This window comes from Oncorhynchus tshawytscha, linkage group LG20 (genome assembly GCF_018296145.1).
Source record: "Oncorhynchus tshawytscha isolate Ot180627B linkage group LG20, Otsh_v2.0, whole genome shotgun sequence".
NCBI classification, from domain to species: Eukaryota; Metazoa; Chordata; class Actinopteri; order Salmoniformes; family Salmonidae; genus Oncorhynchus; species Oncorhynchus tshawytscha.
The window spans coordinates 26,067,390-26,088,428 of NC_056448.1; the positions used below are offsets into that span (position 1 = coordinate 26,067,390).

Below are 21,039 nucleotides of genomic sequence, written 5' to 3' on the forward strand. Positions count from 1 at the left end.
TCTTTCAGTAGTTTAGTTGGAATAGGGTCCAGTATGCAGCTTGAATGTTTCGAGGCCATGATTATTTTCATCGTTGTGTCAAGAGATATAGTATTAAAACACTTGAGTGTATCCCTTGATCCTAGATCCTGATAGAGTTGTGCAGACTCAGGACAACTGAGCTTTGGAGGAATACGCAGTTTAAAGAGGAGTCCATATTTTGCTTTCTAATGATCATGATCTTTTCCTCAAAGAAGTTCATGAATTTATTACTGCTGAAGTGAAAGCCATCCTCTCTTGGGGAATGCTGTTTTTTAGTTAGCTTTGCGACATTATCAAAAATACATTTCGGATTGTTCTTATTTTCCTCAATTAGGTTGGAAAAATAGAATGATCGAGCAGCATTGAGGGCTCTTCGATACTGCACGGTACTGTCTTTCCAAGCTAGTCGGAACACTTTCAGTTTGGTGTGGCGCCATTTCCATTCCAATTTTCTGGAAGCTTGCTTCAGAGCTCGGGTATATTCTGTATACCAGGGAGCTAGTTTCTTATAACAAATGGTTTTAGTTTTTAGGGGTGCAACTGCATCTAGGGTATTGCGCAAGGTTAAATTGAGTTCCTCAGTTAGGTGGTTAACTGATTTTTTGGGAGGTTAAACCTGACGTCCTTGGGTAAGGCAGAGGGAGTCTGGAAGGGCATCAAGGAATCTTTGGGTTGTCTGAGAATTTATATCACGACTTTTGATGTTCCTTGGTTGGGGTCTGAGCAGATTATTTGTTGCAATTGCAAATGTAATAAAATGATGTTCCGATAGTCCAGGATTATGAGGAAAAACATTAAGATCCACAATATTTATTCCATAGGACAAAACTAGGTCCGACTAGGTCCGACAGTGAGCAGGTTCGGAGACATGTTGGACAAAACCCACTGAGTCGGTGATGGCTCCGAAACCCTTTTGGAGTGGGTCTGTGGACTTTTCCATCTGAATATTAAAGTCACTAGAAATGTGAATATTATGTGCTGTGACTACAAGGTCCAATAGGAATTCAGGGAACTCAGTGAGGAACGCTGTATATGGCCCAGGAGGCCTGTAAACAGTAGCTATAAAAAGTGATTGAGTAGGCTGCATAGATTTCATGACTAGAAGCTCAAAATACGAAAATGTCAGTTTTTTTTTGTAAATTGAAATTTGCTATCGTAAATGTTAGCAACACCTCCGTCTTTGCGGGATGCGCGGGGGATATGGTCACTAGTGTAACCAGGTTGTGAGGCCTCATTTAACACAATAAATTTGTCAGGCTTAAGCTATGTTTCAGTCAGGCCAATCACATCAAGACTTTGATCAGTGATTAGTTCATTGATTATAACTGCCTTTGAAGTGAGGGATCTAACATTAAGTAGCCCTATTTTGAGATGTGAGCTATCACAATCTCTTTCAATAATGGCAGGAATGGATGAGGTCTTTATTCTAGTGAGATTGCTAAAGCGAATACCGCCATGTTTAGTTTTGCCCAACCTAGGTCGAAGCACAGACACGGTCACAGTGGGGATAGCCGAGCTGACTACACTGGCTGTGCTAGTGGCAGACTCCACTAAGCTGTCAGGCTGGCTAACAGCCTGTTGCCTGGCCTGTACCCTATTTCATTGTGGAGCTAAGGGAGTTAGAGCCCTGTCTATGCTCATAGATAAGATGAGAGCACCCCTCCAGCTGGGATGGAGTCCGTCACTCCTCAACGGGCCAGGCTTGGTCCTGTTTGTTGGGTGAGTCCCAGAAAGAGGGCCAATTATCTTCAAATTACAAACAGTTTTCAACCAGCAATTGAGTTGTGAGACTCTGCTGTAGAGCTGCCAGTTCTGCCCACAAATTTTCTATAGGATTGAGGTCAGGGCTTTTTTCCAATAGCTTGAATTTGTTGTCCTTAAGCCATTTTGCCACAACTTTTGAAGTATGCTTGGGGTCATTGTTCATTTGGAAGACCCATTTGCGACTTCCTGACTGATGTCTTGAGATGTTGCTTCAATATATCCACGTAATTTTCCTCCCTCATGATTCCATCTATTTTGTGAAGTGCACCAGTACCTCCTGCAGCAAAGCATCCCCACAACATGATGCTGCCAGCCCCGTGCTTCACGGTTGGGATGGTGTTCTTCGGCTTGCAAGCCTCCCCCTTTTTCCGCCAAACACAATGATGGTCATTATGGCCAATCAGTTCTATTTTGGTTGAGTTGATTTTATTTTTACAGGGACAGTGCACATTAATCAACGTTTCAGTAAAAGTGCCGGTTTTAGCCAGCCGGCTAATTTTCAACCGCAGTCCCTGGGCAGGTTATTAAAAAACAATTACAATATAGACAATCATTGAGCAGTGAGCACACGCAGAGCAACATAAGACACGCAAGACATAGCATACAGACAGAGCAACATAGGACAAGCAAGACGTAGCATACAGACAGAGCAACATAGAACAAAAAGCAGCAAACAAAATTCATAAAAACAACAAAGTGTTTCCACACCCCACAAGCTACAGACAACAGACAACATGGAAAGCGGCAATACACAGCTAGGGATTATTTTCACAAAGCTGATTGACCTTTAGCCATGTCTTCATACATTTTGTGAAAGTGTGATAGGTGGTGCAGTTATGTGTGTCTGATGGCAGTGTATTCCAGACATGGGAAGCTCTCACAGAGAAAGCGGATTTACTAAAGGTGCTTTTCCTTAATAAGAGAACTATACAGTCACCTCTCATGGCAGACCTTGTGGATCTGCTGCCATATGTTTGGGTTTTCTGTTTAACAAAAATACTGAGTGGAGGGGGAGCTAGGCCATTTAGGATCTTGAATACAAGATATGCGTCGGTTTATTGCACAACATTTTCCCAACTCAGGAGCTCATGCTTTCTGAGGATGTAACAGTGATGATGGCTATTGAGCTTCCTATCAAGCACTTTGAAAGCCTGTTTGTAGACAGACTGAATAGGTTTTAATGTTGTACAGCAAGCTTGGGCCCAACTAGTCAAGGAGTATGTTAAGTGGGGGAGTATCATAAATTTGAAGTACAGTTTTGCTACCTCTGTAGTCAAACAATTTCGTATAAATTGAAAATTAGCTTGGTTGAATTGAGTTATCTGAATGACCTTTTTCACATGCTTTTTAAAAGAGAGGTTGGAATCAAGTATGATGCCAAGGTACTTAAAATCAGATACCACCTGGAGCTTCTCCTCTGGCACATAGACATCTGGTTCAGTAGCATCTGTTGCCCTCTTTGTGAAGAACATGCAAACAGTTTTTTTCACATTGAGATGCAAACACGAGTCACTAAGCCACTTTGTAACCTGGACCATTACAGTAGTGAGTTCTTGTGCAGCTTGTTGTTTGCTCTTTGCATGCACATATATCACTTTCATCTGCATACATTTGAACTTCAGACCCAGTACAGACAGACGGCAGATCATTAATGTACAGGCTGAACAGGAGGGGCCCCAGTATTGACCCTTGGGCCACGCCCACATCATAGCTAAGAGTGGGCGACAGCTCATTGCTCACTCTGAAACACTGAGTTCTGCCTTCAAGGTATGATTTCATCCATCTCAAGGCATCGGGAAAAGTTGAACTTGGACAATTTTGTGATGAGAATCTCATGGTTAACAGTATCAAAAGCCTTCCTTAGGACCAGAAACACAGCCCCAACAACACCCCCTTTGTCCATCTTGGACTTCACATTTTCCAGAAGAAAGCAGTTGGCCGTTTCTGTGGAGTGTTTCGCTCTGAAGCCAAACTGCATGGAGTGTAATGTGAAGGGGCTGTTGTTGAGGTGGGCAATCAGTTGTTCTGCTACACACTTTTCAGCAACCTTTGACACCACAGGTACTATACTAATGGGCCTGTAGTTACTGACGTCAGCAGGGTCGCCCGATTTAAAGATGGCTGTTATTATGGCCGACTTCCATACCTTTGGAAACACCCCAAGACCAAAAGATGTGTTGGTGACCTTAGTAATGGGGCCAATGGGTGACTCTTTGTAATTTTTAAGAAAGGTAGAGTCCAGCCCAAACACATCTTTGGCTTTAGAGTTCTTTAGTGAGCTAATCACCTTGTTCACCTTTGACTCAGAAACATTTCTAAGAGGATATTTCTCCAAAAAGTACGATCTTTGTAACCATTTGCAGTTGCAAACTGTAGTCTGGCTTTTTTATGGCGGTTTCAGGTTATGTCGATATAGGACTTGTTTTGCTGTGGATATAGATACTTTTGTACCGGTTTCCTCCAGAATCTTCACAAGGTCCTTTGCTGTTGTTCTGGGATTGATTTGCACTTTTCGCACCAAACTACGTTCATCTCTAGGAGACAGAACACGTCTCCTTCCTGAGCGGTATGACGGCTGCGTGGTCCCATGGTGTTTATACTTGAGTACTATTGTTTGTACAGATGAACGTGGTACCTTCAGGTGTTTTTTTTCCTTTTTTCCCTTCTTTGTGTCATGCACAAAGTAGATGCCCTAACTGTCTTGCCAAAACTGTAGTTTGTTAACAAGAAATTTGTGGAGTGGTTGAAAAACGAGTTTTAATGACTCCAACCTAAGTGTATGTAAACTTCCAATTTCAACTGTAAATAGTATATACTGTATATATAGAATATACAGTATGTATTTCGTTAATAGTATATATAAATATTTGTTTTTACCAGGGGTTTCAGACCTACAACAAGCATTCCTCAATCATCTTCGCCATTTATGATAGTTATACATTTCTGAGTTATTCCCCATCCTCTGAATTTACCGTAAGGAGGAAGTATTTGGATTTGGAGTGACGAAAGACAGATGGCATGTTTGGAATCATCACTAAGGACTGTATGTTCATTGAAAATATTATTTTGGTGAGAGTGTTGGAGAAAATTTACGAAAGCAAAAAACAATAGCTCTGTTGGCTGTCTGGATTCGGCTGTTCAGTTTGCAATTTTCTGTTTTCCTTGACATTTCTGAAATGTTAAATCTTGAGAGATTGGAGACTTGGCAAAACTGGCTACTGTGGATATGATATTATTAAATGACACAGCTAGCACATTTAGTTCCTTGGAAGATGTGGGAACATACAGTACTGTGCAGCCGTCTTCATCGACCTAGCCAAAGCTTTTGACTCTGTCAATCACCGTATTCATATCGGCAGACTAAACAGCCTTTGTTTCTCGAATGACTGCCTCGCCTGGTTCACTAACTACATCTCAGATAGTGTTCAGTGTGTCAAATCGGAGGGCCTGTTGTCCAGACCTCTGGCGATCTCTATGGGGGTGCCACAGGGTTCAATTCTCGGGCCGACTCTTCTCCCTGAATATATCAATGATGTCGCTCTTGCTGCTGTTGATTCTCTGATCCACCTCTATGCAGATGACACCACTCTGTATACATCTGGCCCTTCTTTGGACACTGTGTTAACAAACTTCCAAACGAGCTTCAACGCCATACAACACTCCTTCCGTGGCCTCCAACTGCTCTTAAATGCAAGTAAAACTAAATGCATGCTCTTCAAACTGTCGCTGCCCGCACCCGGCCGCAGGCCTAGCATCACAACTCTGGAAGGTTCTGACTTAGAATATGTGGACAACTATAAATACCTAGGTGTCTGGTTAGACTGTAAACTCTCCTTCCAGACTCATATTAAGCATCTCCAATCCAAAATTAAATCAAGAAACAGCTTCCTATTTCGCAACAAAGCCTCCTTCAGTCATGCTGCCAAACATACCCTAGTAAAACTGACTATCCTGCCGATCCTTGATTTCGGCAATGTCATTTACAAAATAACCTCCAACACTCTACTCAGCAAATTGGATGCAGTCTATCACAGTGCCATCCGTTTTGTCACCAAAGCCCCATATACTACCCACCATTGTGACCTATATGCTCTCGTTGGCTTGTCCTCGCTACATATTCGTCGCCAAACCCACTGGCTCCAGGTCATCTATAAGTCTTTGCTAGATAAATCTTCACCTTATCTCAGCTCACTGGTCACCATAGCAAAACCCACCCATAGCACACGCTCCAGCAGGTATATTTCACTGGTCATCCCCAATGCCAACACCTCCTTTGGCAGCCTTTACTTCCAGTTCCCTGCTGTCAATGACTGGAACGAATTGCAAAAATAACTAAAGTTGGAGACTTATATCTCCCTCACTAACTTCAAGCATCGGCTGTCAGAGCAGCTTACCGATCGCTGCAGCTGTACACATCCCATCTGTAAATAGCCCATCCAATCAACTACCTACCTCATCCCCATATTTGTTTTTGTTTGCTCTTTTGCACACCAGTATTTCTACTTGCACATCCTCATCTGCACATCTATCACTCCAGTGTTAATTGCTGAATTGTAATTACTTTGCCACTCTGGCCTATTCATTGCCTTACCTCCTTACTTTATTTGCACACACTGTATACAGATTTTCTATTGTGTTATTGACTGTATGTTTGTTTATCCCATGTGTAACTCTGTGTTGTTGTTTTTGTCGCACTGCTTTGCTTTATCTTGGTCAGGTCGCAGTTGTAAATGAGAACTTAAAGGTGAAAAATAAATCAATAATAATAATAATAGTTTTCCATTGGTTCTGGGAACAGTTTCCTGACTGATGAAACATAATGTTTTTCAAATGTTCTAAGAACAGAAGTGAACATTTGACCTATTCTGGGAATGGTCATTGTTAGGTTGCAGGGAGTTTCTGAAAACGTTTTACTATGGTTCTCTGAAAGTTTCCTGGGAGGTTTTATTAACGTAGTGATAACAGAAATGATAGGTTATTTCCTTAACTTTCACTGAATGTCTCAAGACTGTTAATAACACTTCTAACCTAGTTTGGGTTAACTGTTTTAAACTCCAACCACAATAGAACACATGGAAATGAATTTGGTGATGCATTAATTGTCACGGCTGACTAGGTGTGTAGGTAGGAATCAGGTGCAGAGAGCAGACAGTTCCAGGGGAAAAGTGCACTTTATTCCGGCACCGAAAATGGGAATAACCAAAACACAGGGCGCAAACGCTGATCAACCCAAACACAGGGTAAACACAGTCCGGAGCACAACAACACCTATGACACAAATGTAAACACAAAAATAATCCCGCACAACAAAGGGCGGGTTCCACAATCGTAATTTGGGAAACAAGTTTTAAGTTCCTCGGCATACACATCACAGACAAACTGAATTGGTCCACTCACACAGACAGCATCGTGAAGAAGGCGCAGCAGCGCCTCTTCAACCTCAGGAGGCTGAAGAAATTCGGCTTGTCACCAAAAGCACTCACAAACTTCTACAGATGCACAATCGAGAGCATCCTGGCGGGCTGTATCACCGCCTGGTACGGCAACTGCTCCGCCCTCAACCGTAAGGCTCTCCAGAGGGTAGTGAGGTCTGCACAACGCATCACCGGGGGCAAACTACCTGCCCTCCAGGACACCTACACCACCCGATGTTACAGGAAGGCCATAAAGATCATCAAGGACATCAACCACCCGAGCCACTGCCTGTTCACCCCGCTATCATCCAGAAGGCGAGGTCAGTACAGGTGCATCAAAGCTGGGACCGAGAGACTGAAAAACAGCTTCTATCTCAAGGCCATCAGACTGTTAAACAGCCACCACTAACATTGAGTGGCTGCTGCCAACACACTGACACTGACACTGACTCAACTCCAGCCACTTTAATAATGGGAACTGATGGGAAATTATGTAAATATATCACTAGCCACTTTAAACAATGCTACCTTATATAATGTTACTTACCCTACATTATTCATCTCATATGCATACGTATATACTGTACTCTATATCATCGACTGCATCCTTATGTAATACATGTATCACTAGCCACTTTAACTATGCCACTTTGTTTACATACTCATCTCATATGTATATACTGTACTCGATACCATCTACTGTATCTTGCCTATGCTGCTCTGTACCATCACTCATTCATATATCCTTATGTACATATTCTTTATCCCCTTACACTGTGTATAAGACAGTAGTTTTGGAATTGTTAGTTAGATTACTTGTTGGTTATTACTGCACTGTCGGAACTAGAAGCACAAGCATTTCGCTACACTCGCATTAACATCTGCTAACCATGTGTATGTGACAAATAAAATTTGATTTGATTTGAAGTCAAGAAACACAAATCGGAAACAGGTGCAACGCACTAACAGAAAAGGGAAAAGGGATCGGTGGAGGGTAGTAGGCCGTGCGGCTGGGAGTAGCTGGGGAACGGCTGAAGAAGAGCGCTGACCAGCACCACAGTGAGGCCCCCATGTTCGCACTGGGGGACCGGGTCTGGCTCTCGACCCGAAACCTGTCCCTCCGCCTCCCCTGCCGGAAGCTGGGTCCGCTGTGTGTGGGGTCATTTAAAGTCCTGAGGAGGATAAACGAGGTGTGTTATAGGTTAAAACTTCCTACAAAACTAACAGAAAAGGGAAAAGGGATCGGTGGCGGCTAGTAGGCCAGTGACGACGACCGCCGAGCACCGCCCGGACAGGTGGGCGGGCCAACTTCGGCGGGAGTCGTGACATTAATCCTACAAACACTTTTTTTTTTGTGGCATGGAATCATTGAGATTCAAACCTATGTTTTTCTGTTTTCTGGCCAGGGAATTAGTCCACTGCGCCACCGGGACGGAGGTAGCATGCCATATTACTCTATTCAAAACAGACCCCATAGAGCATGGTTCATCAACTAGATTCGCAACCCTGCCATAGAGTACCGCAGTATGAGGCATAATACCCATAAAACCTAGCGGTCAAACAAGGAAAAACTATGGGAACCATTTCCATCATTAATTTCTCCCATGGGGTATTTTAGAAAAACTTAAAATAAGGGCTGGGTTTTGTGTAGGCTTACCCTGACGTGAAGTTTTGATAACCGTGTAAATCTCTCTAGGTCATGGTGACTTTTATCTATATATTCGCCTGTATTTACCCCCCCCAAATGAAATGCTAATTAGCTGTTAATGTAGCTATCATAAAGAACTAAACATTTCATGATGATCTAGACGAGATTGCCGAATCAAGGCAAAGGTAAGCATCTCTGGATTAACTATCTAATGGTAGCTAAATTTAGTAATGAATAAATTGCCTACATTACTTTAAATGGACAATTCTGTGAACTGTATTGTGTCTTTTAAATTGACACAATACCGGTTAGCAAAGGTGTCAGCTAGAGATAACGTGCAGGGATTTTTTAGTCTTGCATGATGTCTACTTTGATGCTAATTATCATTTTCAAAATCTGAGAGTAAATAGTCGAACCCACAACCCCTCCCAGTTTTTAAACTGGTTGTTCAGTACAGCACCGTTCCGTTCAATTGAACGTTCCAGAACGTAAAAATGTACTGAATGCAACTCTGAACACACTTAACAAGATAGAAGATAGAGTTTTGTTGATGCTGAGAACGCAATGTATATGTTTTTAAATAACATTCTTAGAATGTTCTTTGAACATTAATGTTTTCTTGTGGTTTTTATGGAAAGTTTTCTTAATGTTCAGAGAACATGACTTTAAATAGAACCATAAGGAAACCTGCAGGAACTGTTACGCTAAAGTACTAAAATTCCCACAGATGAACATAGTTTCTTAATGATCTCTGAACTATTTTAGTACATTTCCAATGTCAAACCAGTTGGAGATCATTCCAGGAAACATTACCAAAAATGTAATTAAATGTAACCATGTTTGAACTTTTAGGAAATATTCTGTTAAAGTCATAAAATACCAAGAAAATAACATTATTTTGTCATGTTCCTTAAATGTGCTGAGAATGTTCCAAAGTCAAGCAACTAAACTCGGCAAAAAAAGAAACGTCCTCAAACTGTCAACTGCGTTTATTTTCAGAAAATTAACATGTGTGAAAATTTGTATAAGCATAACAAGATTCAACAACTGAGACATAAACTGAACAAGTTCCACAGACGTGACTAACATAAATTAAATAATTTGGCCCTGAACAAAGGGGGGGGGGTCAAAATCAAAAGAAACAGTCAGTATCTGGTGTGGCCACCAGCTGCATTAAGTACTGCAGTGCATCTCCTCCTCATGGACTGCACCAGATTTGCCAGTTCTTGCTGTGAGATTTTACCCCACTCTTCCACCAAGGCACCTGCAAGTTCCCAGACATTTCTGGGGTGAATGGCCCTAGCCCTCAACCTCCAATCCAACAGGTCCCAGACGTGCTCAATGGGATTGAGATCCGGGCTCTTCGCTGGCCATGGCAGAACACTGACATTCCTGTCTTGCAGGAAATCATGCACAGAACGAGCAGTATGGGTGGTGGCTCCAGAGTACAGGTCTCGGTGTAACGCTCATTCCTTCGACGATAAACGCGAATCCGACCATCACCCCTGGTGAGACAAACCCACGACTCGTCAGTGAAGAGCACTTTTTGCCAGTCCTATCTGGTCCAGCGACGGTGGGTTTGTGCCCATAGGCGACGTTGTTGCCTGTGATGTCTGGTGAGGACCTGCCTTACAACAGGCCTATAAGCCCTCAGTCCAGCCTCTCTCAGCCTATTCTGAGCACTGATGGAGGGATTGTGCGTTCCTGGTGTAACTCGGGCAGTTGTTGTTGCCATCCTGTACCTGTCCAGCAGGTGTGATGTTCGGATGTACCGATCCTATGCAGGTGTTGTTACACGTGGTCTGCCACTGCGAGGATGACCAGCTGCCTGTCCTGTCTCCCTGTAGCGCTGTCTTAGACGTCTCACAGTACAGACATTGCAATTTATTGCCCTGGCCACATCTGCAGTCCTCATGCCTCCTTGTAGCATGCCTAAGGCACGTTCACGCAGATGAGCAGGGTTCCTTGGCATCTTTCTTTTGGTGAAGTTAGGGTTCTGAAAAAGGGGCATTTCTTTTTTGGCTGAGTTTAAATACTGCACCATTCCCAGAATGTAGTGGAAAGGTTGTATGCAAAATAACTATAGGACAACCACGCTCTCACCACGCTCTGAGAAACATATGGTTCTCAGAACATTATGTGTTAGCTTGAAATCAGATGTTTATTTGAAAGAGAGATAGACTTCTAATCATTCTAAAACTCAGTTTGAGCTCGCGACATGCTTGCAGAAGAGCTCAGAAGAAGACAATAACATGACATTTTGAAAGGAAATATTATTTTAATATTAGCACAAGACATAATTTTAGTATTTCAATAAACTTTATTTATTGAAATCGGATACTATAATATTGTTTACCATATTATGCATAATTTCAATATGTATAACTTCAGCTTTGTTTCAAACATAGTTTTGCAGTATTTAGAATCAAATAAGAAAAGGAATACCTGAATTATAGTGAATACATTGCACTGGCCGACAAACAAGAAAAGACAAGAGATAAACAAAACTTGGGTGCTCTAGTCTGCACCACTAGCCTCACATACAGTAGCAGGCTGGCCAGTAGTACTCACGGGGCAGAGGCAAGGCAGACCACAGAATTAGGATAGGCACTTGAATAGCAAAACTAATATAGTAAATTCAAATTACCTCTCTAATATAGTGTGATTTAAAACCATACAGATTAATACTGATTGGATGACGAGATTAGACAGTGCATTGTGAAAATCTATTACCTATTAACTCTACGTAGCTACGGCTTCCAAGATGCCATATGACCATCTGGAGGGATGGAGATGTCAGCAGTCATTTTCTTCAGCACCCCTGGTCAAGGTGTTCTACAGCTCTACAGTGTGATGTCACTGTGATTTAGAGACTGCTCTGCTTCATCTTTTCCTGTGTATGAAAGAGAGAGGACAACGGGAAAGGAGAGAGTGGCGGTTTCATGAGTTGAGTCAGGGATGAAAAGAGTGGTAAGGACAGAAAAAAGAAAAGGAGGACGGGAGGAGAAGAGATCATATTATTCAGAGTAAATTAAACCACATGTTGCTTGTTCCTAAGGGCAGACAGATTGTAAATCAGAGGTTAGAGCTTATAGTGCCATCGTTTTCAATGCAACACTGACAAAATATCTAATAAATCACTCAGAACATCAGATATAGTGCTAAACCAGTTTATCTTCTACTATACACTGTCACTGACTGCCTCAGGTGTACCGTGTCACTACACCTGTGGGCTCATGGTATCTTTATTCATAAAGGTTTGATATCAGTTGTACAAGAACTGGCACCCAAGCCAAAATCAGATGTCCAAAGCTGATCCTACAGTATGTTCAGGTAAATCAACCGGGACCGATGCCAACAGATGAACTATGGCAGTAAAGCATGTACTGTGCTGTCATGCCCCAATCTGCTCCACTCTCTATGTTGAGGGTTGTAACTGCACCACACAGGCAGCACATTGCATGACACTGCATATCTGAAGCGAAAAAACTGATTCCGACAACTTTACTCCTGCTAGATCCAATTATATACTTCAACCAATTATATACTAGAATCATTGATGTTGTCATGACTGGCCTGCTTGGGTCAGGTTACCATGGACCACAATCTTACATAGAGATCTCTCACACCCACCAGAGGGAAAAAGATCGAGAGGTATGGAGATGGGGGGGTTTTATGACACCTCACGCCCATTGTGAATCTTAAGGCAGCAGACAAAATGAATTTGTCCTCTCACTATGGAGAACCGGCCTCTGAACATTAACATGCAATACATTGACATTGGGACAATAGGTTTTGTCAGCCACAATGGTGGTAATGACGATAGATGGAATATGAAAATGAATGTCAAAAACAACAACACAGAGTTACACATAAACAACGTACAGTCAATAACACAAAAGAAAAGAAAAATAGAAAGATCTATGTACAGTGTGTGCAAATGTAGAAGAGTAGGGAGGAAGGCAATAAATAGGCAATAGAGGTGAAAATAATTACAATTTAGCATTAATACTGGAGTGATATATGTGCAGATGATGTGCAAGTAGAGATACTGGGGTGCAAAAGAGAAAGAGGGTAATTAATAATATGGGGATGAGGTAGTCGGTGTTTATTTACAGATTGGCTGTGTACAGGTACATTGATCGGTAAGCTGCTCTGACAGCTGATGCTTAAAGTTAGAGAGGAAGATATAAGACTCCAGCTTCAGAGATTTTTGCAATCCGTTCCAGTCATTGGCAGCAGAGAACTGGAAAGAAAGGCAGCCAAAGGAAGTGTTGGCTTTGGGGATGACCAGTGCAATATACCTGCTGGAGCGCGTGCTAAGGGTGGGTGTTTTGCTATGGTGACCAGTGAGCTGAAATAAGGCGGGGCTTCACCTAGTAAAGACTTATAGATGACCTGGAGCCAGTGGGTTTGGCGACGGATATGTAGTGAGAGCCAGCCAACGAGAGCATAGAGGTCGAGGTGGGTAGTATATGGGGCTTTGGTGATAAAACGGATGGCACTGTGATAGACTACATCAAGTTTGCTGAGTAGAGTGTTGGGGGCTATTTTGTAAATGACATCGCCGAAGTCAAGGATCTGTAGTATAGTCAGCTTTACGAAGGTATGTTTGGCGGCATGAGTGAAGGAGGCTTTGTTGTGAAATAGGTAGCCGATTCTGCATTTAATTTTGGATTGGAGATACTTAATCTGAGTCTGGAAGGAAAGTTTACAGTCTAACCAGACACCTAGGTATTTGTAGTTGCCCACATATTCTAGGTCAGAACCGTCCAGAGTAGTGATGCTAGTCGGGCGGGAGGGTGTGGGCAGCAATCGGTTGAAGAGCATGCACTTAGTTTTACTAGCATTTAAAAGCAGTTCGAGGCCCACAGAAGGAGTGTTGTATGGCGTTGAAGCTCGTTTGGAGGTTTGTTAGCACAGTGGCCAAAGAAGGGCCAGATGTATACAGAATGGTGTCGTCTGCGTAGAGGTGGATCAGAGAACAAGCAGCAAGAGCGACATCATTGATATATACCGTAATTTCCGGACTATAAGCCGCTACTTTTTTCCCACGCTTTGAACCTCGCGGTTTATACAATGACGCGGCTAATTTATGGATTTTTCCCACTTTCACAAGATTCATGCCGCCAAAAAACTGAGCACCGTCACATAATGTGATGTAAATCGAGCGCGCTCAAACTTCCCATCATTCTGATTACGGTAGTCATTTTGTCACCCTCATCATGGCAAAGACACAAAGAAATGCATATGATGCAGCTTTCAAGTTGAAGGCGATCGATCTGGCTGTTGGAAAAGGAAATAGAGCTGCTGACAGCGTGGAGCATTGTCAAAAAATCCACATTCATCAACGGGTTTCGAAAGGCTGGACTGCTGCGTGTTGAAGAGGGCAGCGATCCAACATCAGATGAAGCAATTCTGAGGCTATTCAACTCCGACACCGAAGGAGATGACTTCAGTGGTTTCAGTGCACAGGAGGAGGAAGATAGTGACCAATGACTTTCTTGGTAGGCTACTGTTTCATTTTTGTTACAAGCCGTGTTTCGTTAAAGCCTATTTATTTTTGTTACAAGCCGTGTTTCGTTAAAGCCTATTTATTTTTGTTACAAGCCGTGTTTCGTTTAAATGCTGTGTAAAGTTAATTTGTTTCAATGTACCGGTAGGTACCTGCGGCTTATAGACATGTGCGGCTTATTTATGTACAAAATACATATTTTTTAATAATTCAGTGGGTGCGGTCTATATTCAGGTGCGCTTAATAGTCCAGCAATTACGGTACAGAGAAAAGAGTCAGCCAGAGAATTGAGCCCTGTGGCACTCCCATAGAGTCTGCCAGACAACAGTTCCTCCGATTTGACACACTGAACTCTATCTGAGAAGTAGTTGGTGAACCAGGCAAGGCAGTCATTTGAGAAGCCAAGGCTATTGAGTCTGCAAATAAGAATTAAGTGATTGACAGAGTCGAAAGCCTTGGCCAGGTCAAGTTGCTGCAGGGGGTGCTGAGGTATTGGCTGGGGTAGGGGTCGCCAGGTGGAAAGCATGGCCAGCCATGGAAAAATGCTTATTGAAATTATCGATTATCGTAGATTTATCGGTGGTGACAGTGTTTCCTATCCTCAGTGCAGTGGGCAGCTGGGAGTAGGTGCTCTTATTCTCCCATGGACTTTACAGTGTCCCACAACTTATTGGAATTGGTGCTACAGGAAGCACATTTCTGTTTGAAAAAGCTAGCCTTGCTTTCCTAACTGACTGAGTATATTGGTTCCTGACTTTCCTGAAGAGTTGCATATCGCGGGGGCTTTTCGATGCTAACGCAGAACGCCACAGGATGTTTTTGTGCTGGTCAAGGGCAGTCAAGTCTGGTATGAACCAAGGGCTATATCTGTTCTTAGTTCTACATTTTTTGAATGGGGCATGCTTATTTTAAGATGGAGAGGAAAGCACTTTTGAAGAACAAACAGGCATCCCTTACTGACGGGATGAGGTCAATATCCTTCCAGGATACCCGGGCCAGGTCAGTTAGAAAGGCCTGCTCGCTGAAGTGTTTTAGGGAGCATTTGATAGTGATGGGGTGCCCATTACGCACGCAGGCAATGAGGCAGTGATTGCTGAAATCCTGGTTGATGACAGCAGAGGTGTATTTAGAGGGCAAATTGGTCAGGATGATATCTAAAAGGGTGCCCATGGGTACAGATTTTGGGTTGTACTTGGTAGGTTCCTTGATCATTTGTGCCAGATTGAGGGCATCTACCTTAGATTGTAGGACAGCCGGGGTGTTAAGCATATCCCAGTTTAGGTCACCTAATAGTATGAACTCTGAAGATAGATGGGGGCGATCAATTCACATATGGTGTCCAGGGCACAGCTGGGGGGGTGAAGGGGGTCTATAACAAGTGGCAACAGTGAGAGATTTGTTTCTGGAAAGGTGGATTTTTAAAAGAAGAAGCTCGAATTGTTTGGGCACAGACCTGGATAGTATGACAGAACTCTGCAGGCTAACTCTGCCCCCTTTGGCAGTTCTATCTTGTCAGAAAATGTTATAGTTATGAATGGAAATTTCAGGATTTCTGGTGGCATTCCTAAGCCAGGATTCAGACACTACTAGGACATCCGGGTTGGCGGAGTGTGCTAAAGCAGTGAATCAAACAAACATAGGGAGGAGGCTTCTAATGTTAACATGCATGAAACCAATGCTTTTACGGTTACATAAGTCAACAAATGAGAGTGCCTGGGGAATGGGAGTGATGCTGGGGGCTGCAGGGCTTGGTTTAACCTCTACATCACCAGAGGAACAGAGGAGGAGTAGGACAAGAGTACTGCTAAAGGATAAAATAACTGGTTGTCTAGTGCATTTGGAACAGAGAGTAAAGGGGGTAGGTTTCTGGGCACGGAAGGATAGCTTCAGGGCATAATGTACAGACAAGGGTATGGTAGGATGTGAGTACAGTGGAGGTAAGCCTAGCCATTGAGTGACGATGTGAGAGGTTTTGTCTCTAGAAGCACCATTTAAGCCAGATGCGGTCACCGCATGTGTGGGGGGTGTAACAACAGGGTTAGCTAAGGCATATTGAGCAGGGCTGGAGGCTCTACAGTGAAATAAGACAAGAATGACTAATCAGAACAGCAATAGACAAGGCATATTGACATTAGGGAGTGGCCTGGAGGGGGGCAGGCTGGCCTGGGAGAGAGAGAGAGTCTGGGGTGTGACCGAGGGGGTCCATGGAGGGGTGAAGAAGGGGGTTATGGGAGGGGAAGGGCCCTGAGTGGACATGGAGAACATGGAGAAGGGAGTATTAGACTCGACACAAGATGGTTGTTGGGGATATAAGAATATGTTGAAGATAACTACACAACGCAGAGACAGAGTACGAGCAGTCTAGAGGACTGGAACTAACGATTAAGGGAAATAGTGTTTTTTCTGTAATAGGGAATTATTGATCAATGGTTCAGAGACATGGGAGGAATGTCTTCTGAAATAGGATACTTGTTAGTTGGCCATTGGCTAGTTTATTGCAAAGAATTCTAATTGGTCAATTCTAATAGGGGCGGCAGGGTAGCCTAGTGGTTAGAGCCTTGGACTAGTAACTGGAAGGTTGCAAGTTCAAATCCCCAAGCTGACAAGGTACAAATCTGTTGTTCTACCCCTGAACAGGCAGTTAACCCACCTCTCCTAGTCCGTCATTGAAAATAAGAATTTGTTCTCAACTGACTTGCCTAGTTAAATAAAGGTTAAAAAAACAACACAAACTAGGCTTCTAAAACTACATGCTGTTCCTTTATTCTGTGGGGATAGAATCACTGAGAGAGCATCACTAAGGACAGGGGTGTATGACCATCTACCTCCCTGTCCTATTTTCCTCCCCCTGATTTGCATTGGGGTTAGTGTTATTGAAGTGTAACATAAATTGCTAACAGGGATGTATAGAATCAGAGGATTTGGAAGGAGAGCTGACCATTATTGGACTACAGCGGTGAGTGGGTGTCTGGGTGAAGGTAGAGACCATTGTTGGTCTGTGGGGGAAGGTGCGAGTGGAGGGTTCTGACTTCCCAAATATGAAAGCGTTGTCAGTTAGACTCCATTGGTATTGTCTAAATTAGAGGTCGGACGATTAATTAGGGCTGTGTGACGACCCTCCAACTCTGTCTGCTGTATTCTCTCTTTGTTCTTGTTTCCTTATTAGGATGCCGGTGGGCGGAGTTGGGAGGGTCCAATCAATCAATCATAATCACGAGTTAACTACACATGGTTGATGATATTACTAGTTTATCTAGAGTGTCCTGCGTTGCATATCATCGATGCAACGCTGGGGGATGATTTAACAAAAGCGCATTTGTGAAAAAAGCACAATCGTTGCACGACTGTACCTAACCATAAACACCAATGCCTTAAAATCAATACACAGAAGTATATATTTTTTAAACCTGCATATTTAGCATCCAGGTTAGCAGGCAATATTAACCAGGTGAAATTGTGTCACTTCTCTTGCGTTCATTGCACGCAGAGTCAGGGTATATGCAACTTTTGGGCAGCCTGGCTCATTGCGAACTAATTTGCCAGAATTTTACGTAATTATGACATAACATTGAAGGTTGTACAATGTAACAAGAATATTTAGACTTAGGGATGCCACCTGTTTGAAAAAATACTGAGCGGTTCCGCATTTCACTGAAATAATAAATGTTTTGTTTTCGAAATGATAGTTTCCGGATTCGACCATATTAATGACCAAAGGCTCGTATTTCTGTGTGTTATTATGTTATAATTAAGTCTATGATTTGATATTTGATAGAGCAGTCTGACTGAGCGATGGTAGGCAGCCGCAAGCTCGTAAGCATTCATTCAAACAGCACTTTCGTGCGTTTTGCCAGCAGCTCTTCGCAAGCACAGCGCTGTTTATGACTTCAAGCCTATCAGCCTAATGGCTGGTGTAACCGATGTGAAATGGCTAGCTAGTTAGCGGGGTGCGCGCTAATAGCGTTTCAAACGTCACTCGCTCTGAGACTTGGAGTAGTTATTCCCCTTGCCCTGCAAGGGCCGCGGCTTTTGTGGAGCGATGGGTAACGCTGCTTCGAGTGTGGCTGTTGTCGATGTGTTCCTGGTTCAAGCCCAGGTAGGGGCGAGGAGAGGGACGGAAGCTATACTGTTACACTGGCAATACTAAAGTGCCTATAAGAACATCCAACAGTCAAAGGTATATGAAATACAAATGGTATCGAGAGAAATAGTCCTATAAATACTATATTAACTACAACCTAAAACCTCTTACCTTGGAATATTGAAGTCTCATGTTAAAAGAAACCACCAACTTTCATATGTTCTCATGTTCTGAGCAAGGAACTCAAACGTTAGCTTTTTTACATGGCACATATTGCACTTTTACTTCTCCAACACTTTGTTTTTGCATTATTTAAATCAAATTGAACATGTTTCATTATTTATTTGAGGCTAAATGGATTTTTATTGATGTATTATATTAAGTTAAAATAAGTGTTCATTCAGTATTGTTGTAATTGTCATTATTACAAATACAATTTTAAAAATCGTCAGATTAATCGGCATCGGGTTTTTTTTTTTTTTTTTTTTTTTTTTGGGTCCTCCAATAATCGGTATCGGCGTTGAAAAATCATAATCGGTCAACCTCTAGTCTAAATGTAGGACTTGCTATGTAAAGAATGGAGAATACAGAAATGTACAAGTCAGGTAGAAGACACATCTGTGAGTGGGGATCCTGGGGTGGGTAAGGCAGAACCAAAGTAGTCAAGTGCTTAAAAAACTCCCTAGGGTTTGCAGTGTTAAGTCATGAGCGCTGCTGCCTTCTGCAGGGGAAATAGAGTATTTTAAACAGAGTGGTTCGAGCCCTGAATGCTGATTGGCTGACAGCCGTGTTATATCAGACTGAATACCATGGGTATGACAAAACTGCTCTAATTACGTTGGTAACCAGTTTATAATAGCAATAAGGCAGCGACGACGACAAAAATTACATTTCAGAATGTGTCCCCAGTGAATGATGTGCCCATGAGTTAAACAGTCATACATTTCAGAATGTGTCCCCAGTGAATGATGTGCCCATGAGTTAAACAGTCATCTGCCAACTGATAGTGAATCCAAAAGATTTCTAGAGATAATAAACATCCTTTCATCTAATAATAAGGGTGTAATGATGGGTAGGATAAAAGCCAGAGTTTGGGTTGCGTAGTTGAAGTTACGAAATAGGGAAGCAGTACTCACAGCTATTCTCTGTACAGAATCAATGTGCTCATGCTCCTTCCGCTTCTGCTCCAGCACATGGTGGAGACCCACATGAAAGAAATACTGTAGTGTATACTATGTTAGAAATACTATATTATTCCCTGTAGTGTTTTTGCTGACTTTACTGTAGTATTTACAGTTTACTGTAGTATAAATACTGTAGTAAAAAAAGAGTAGTATACTGTAGTGTTTTTGCAGACTAGTATACTGCAGTATTTAATGTAGTGTTTTTACAGCCATTACTGTCGTATTTACAAAAGTGTTTTTGTTTTATAATATTTGACATAGAAAAAGCTGGTGTAACTGAGTCAGGTATGTAAGGCCTCCTTGTACATTCTTTTTCAGTTCTGCCCACACTTTTTCTATAGGATTGAGGTCAGAGATTTGTGATGGCCACTCCAATACCTTGACTTTGTCGTCCTTAAGCCATTTTGCCACAACTTTGGAAGAATGCTTGGGGTCGTTGTCCATTTGGAAGACCCATTTGGAAGACTCCAACTTAAGTGTATGTAAACTTCTGACTTCAACTGTACATTCACATATAAATACATACAGTTGAATTCAGACGTTTACATACACTTAGATTGGAGTCATTAAAACTTGTTTAATAGAAATAGATGGCATCATGAGGCAGGAAAAAAGTTTGGTCGCAAATGGGTCTTCCAAATGGACAATGACCCCAAGCATACTTCCAAAGTTGTGGCAAAATGGCTTAAGGACAACAAAGTCAAGGTATTGGAGTGGCCATCACAAAGCCCTTGATCTCAATCCTATAGAAAACTTATGGGCAGAACTGAAAAAGTGTGTGCGAGCAAGGAGGCCTACAAACCTGACTCAGTTACACCAGCTCTGTCAGGAGGAATGGGCCAAAATTCACCCAACTTATTGTGGGAAGCTTGTGGAAGGCTACCCAAAACGTTTGATCCAAGTTAAACAATTTAAAGTTAATGCTACCAAATACTAATTGAGTGTATGTAAACTTCTGACCCACTGGGAATGTGATGAAAGAAATAAAAGCTGAAATAAATCATTCTCTATTATTATTCTATTATTCTGACATTTCACATTCTTAAAATAAACTGGTGATCCTAACTGACCTAAGACTGGGCATTTTTACTAGGATTAAATGTCAGGAATTGTGAAAAACGGAGTTTAAATGTATTTGGCTAAGGTGTATGTAAAATTCCGACTTCAACTGTACCTGATCTGAATTTCGAGTCTCATAGCAAAGGGTCTGAATCCTTATGTAATAAATAAGGTATCTTTTTTATTTTTAATACATTTGCTAACATTTCTAAAAACCTGTTTCGCTATGTCATTATCGGGTGTTTTGTGTAGATTGCTGAGAATGTCTTTGTATTTACTCCATTTTAGAATAAGGCTGTAACATAACAAAATGTGTAAAACATCCATGGGTCAGAATACTTTCAGAAGGAACT

At 42.2% G+C, this 21,039-nt stretch overlaps 1 protein-coding gene across 1 annotated transcript in view; it reads right to left on the reverse strand.

Annotated features, from left to right (window-relative positions):
• LOC112220348 (AT-rich interactive domain-containing protein 5A-like) overlaps positions 1-21,039 on the reverse strand; it is a 41,434-nt gene that overhangs the window by 19,869 nt on the left and 526 nt on the right. Inside the window, exon 2 of the mRNA XM_024382179.2 lies at positions 11,581-11,740. The gene's annotated coding sequence lies outside the window, so the exon portion shown is untranslated. The remainder of the gene's footprint in view (positions 1-11,580; positions 11,741-21,039) is intronic.